This window comes from Mus musculus, chromosome 5 (assembly GCF_000001635.26).
Source record: "Mus musculus strain C57BL/6J chromosome 5, GRCm38.p6 C57BL/6J".
Classification (NCBI taxonomy): Eukaryota; Metazoa; Chordata; class Mammalia; order Rodentia; family Muridae; genus Mus; species Mus musculus.
In genome coordinates, this window is record NC_000071.6 from 49,899,039 (window position 1) to 49,902,518 (window position 3,480).

A 3,480-nucleotide genomic window follows, 5' to 3' on the forward strand; every position below is an offset into this window, starting at 1 on the left:
GATTAAAGATACAGCAGTATAAATTCCAACCAGCTCATATTCATTGCTTTAGCAATGAATCGTTGTAATTTACTGAATTATGTTAGGACATGTCTTAGTCAGGGTTTCTATTCCTGCACAAACGTCATGACCAAGAAGCAAGTTGGGGAGGAAAGGGTTTATTCAGCTTACACTTCCATACTGCTGTTTATCACCAAAGAAGTCAGGACTGGAACTCAAGCAGGTCAGGAAGCAGGAGCTGATGCAGAGGCCATGGAGGGATGCTCTTTACTGACTTGCTTCCCCTGGCTTGCTCAGCCTGCTCTCTTATAGAACCAAGACTACCAGCCCAGAGATGGTCCCACCCACAAGAGGCCTTTCCCCCTTGACCACTAATTGAGAAAATGCCTTACACTTGTATCTCACGGAGGCATTTCCTCAACTGAAGCTCCTTTCTCTGTGATAACTCCAGCTGTGTCAAGTTGACACAAATCTAGCCAGTACAGGACAAAATGCACAGCCCAAACAATGCCATCTCCTGCGATGGATCAAATTACAAAATAATGTTAGCTGCAAGTTTGCATGGAGCCTCACTAGAAAAGGTTGTTGTTTTTTAGGGTTTATTTTCAGGGTACAATCTGCTACCACTTTGGTTACTTGTGAGAATTTTTTTCAAAGATATTTATTGTTATATGTAAGTACACTGTAGCTGTCTCCAGACATACCAGAAGAGGGTGTCAAATCTCATTACAGATGTTTGTGAGCCACCATGTGGTTGCTGGCATTTGAACTCAGGACCTTTGGAAGAGTAGTCAGTGCCCTTAACCGCTGAACCATCTCACCAGCCTGAGATTTTTTTTTCTTTATGTTCATATGATGCTTTTTAAATCTCACAACTTCAACTAAGTATCTTTTTCATTCACCTCTATCCTGTTGTGCTGCCTTTGCTTTTAATAAAATATTATAATTCAAAAGGTTTTCTTTTTCCCATTGGAGCATCATACATATATTTATTATAAACATATTAGGAACAAAGTCAATATAATAATATAAGTTTATATAGGCTATATTTTCTGATTATGATCCTTTAACTGCAAGTAATTAGTAAAGTGAAACAGCTAACATATTTTAAAAACACAACAAACAAGCTAATGGAGTTCACCTGTATCATACTTAGGCATGCAGACATCTTCTGGCCTACGATAAATTTGTACACATGCACGGCCACAGGATTAACACAGCCATAATTGCTCAGGACTCGGGACTGATATTCCTCTTCTGCTACGTCGCTTTCAATGAACAGAGGGCACAGTGCAGCATTAGGGTGGCAAGCAAAGCATGCCCTCCCAACTCAGACAACTGTTCCAGGGAAGACACAGAAGGGCCATGGTCTTTTAACAAGGCTGGCAGTTTGAAAGTCTTGTCTTGAATGCGTCATGAATGTCTCACTGGTGTCAGGAACTTTAGCTCTATTAAATGTGGAATTTTTATCATGTTGCATCTTTTCATTCTTTGGTATAGAAGATACATTATATCGAATTATGCAACCTGCTTCAGTTTTTGAGTTTGGGGTTGTTAAATCTTTGGTTGGATCTTTCCTTGTGTTGTCTTGATCGTCTTCATAAACCTCAACTTTTCCATGATGTTCATTCTCCTCTTCTGGTTTTCCTGACCCTAGATTAGCTTGCACATTTACTTCTTGGATATGTTCCTTGGTTGCATGAGCCTCCTCAATATTTTCTCCCAAAATGACTTTTTCATGATTCTTTGTTGTTAGAATATCTATTATTATATGTTGAATCTCTTCAATAGGCTGAGCCCCTGCCAGAATGGCCTTCTTGTAGATTTAGATAATATTTTCAATAGGACTTGTGATTGGTTCAATACATACAAGACATATCCAATATTTAACAAGTTTTTTTGGCATCTGGGATATTATGAATTAGGTCATTCAATGTAGCTAAAATTTCTTCTTTTGGGCACCCCTTACTAATGAGGTTCAGGCATTCAGAAATAGTTTTGTTTACTTTTTCAGTAAATAATCTCTGTTCATCTTCTTCTGCCATGGTAGTCCAAAAGGATCCAGCTGGGTTTTCATTTTACCCCTTTGGCTCAGCCTGGGTGACTAGTGACTGAGGAGGTCATTTTAGCCCCTTTCCATTGCCAGTTCTCCACTTGGCCATCTGAGCTTTCCTCTCTGCTGCGGTGTCTTTGAGCTGAGCTGATCTATGAACCATTGCTCCTGCGATCGTGTATCTGCTCTGGTCAGTATCTTTTAAAGACTGACTTTACTATCAGTCTGGTATTAGATGGATCAGTCCTGACTGCATCTTTACACGTTATGCTTCTTGATGGGGCCTTGTCTCTTTTTGTTTCTCGAGAAGAAGTGGTTTTGACAACAGACACAGCTGGTTCTGTTCGGTGTGATTCCTTTTCAAGCGACCCCTTTTTGACTGTAACATCGGCAAGGGGCCTGCTGAGGCCCTTGTTTCACAGTGCTGTGGGTACTACTGTGGAGGCTTCGGTTTGGTGGTCGTACAAGTGTGTTCTTCGAGGTAGTGCTCACAGATTTAGTGTCTGCACACTTGGTAGCAGCAAGTTGTATTTGGCTTTCACGCTGACGTTGTTCGCAGGCTCACACTGCGCCTTCCTGGCTTTAGGTACAGTAGTGAGAAGTTTCTTGGTTGTTGCAAGTCTTTTGCTTTTGACACTGGAAAGCTTACTAAATGAGTTAATCCTAGACTGAACAATCAGGCCAGGATAATAGTCAAGCACTCATTTTTTAGACACGTTAGTGTCTTGTTTCGGTTTCTCTGCAGTCATTTCTATCTTTTTATTATCTTTATGGTGACATGCCTGGTCTAATGTCACAGTCTGACCTGGGAAATCATTTCTCATTAATAATAACTGTACGGCTAGAATATTATCCTTCAAGTTATGTATTTCTGAGCTGGTTACTTCTCCAGCTTTTAATGGAATGCAGTTTTTCTCAACTGTACTTCCAATATTTTCTTTATCAGCCACTTCTGTTTTGAATTTCACAACATTTTTCCCTTCTTGGACCTGACTCTCAGATGTCATCATTTTCTGATCTCTGGAAAGCTAATTTTCTTGTTTGTATGGAAACACTGTTTTTCGTATTAACAGATATCCCTTGAGTTTTTGTTTTCTTTGTTCTCTGAAGGCCAGCCAGTCTCACTTGGTTTGGGGCAGCTGCAGGTCTGGGGGCATCAGCAAGGTATTCCTCACAGCTGGGCCAATGCAGCATTTCCTGGACTCTGCCCAGACTTTCTTTTGATTCATTTCTTTATTCAATACACTGGAATCTCTCCTTTCTTTAGTCTGTATCAATTTACCCCTCACATTATCAATGTAAACATCAAACAGGTCTCATAATTCCCTTTAATTTTCATCACATGCACATGGGGCTGGGAGAAGTATCTTGAAATCAATTAAACCAGTTCTTACCTGAAATCCTATTCACTACCAGGAACAACTCAA

General features: G+C 40.2%; 1 pseudogene; it reads right to left on the bottom strand.

Moving 5' to 3' along the window:
* Positions 968-3,262, bottom strand: Gm7988 (predicted gene 7988; annotated as a pseudogene).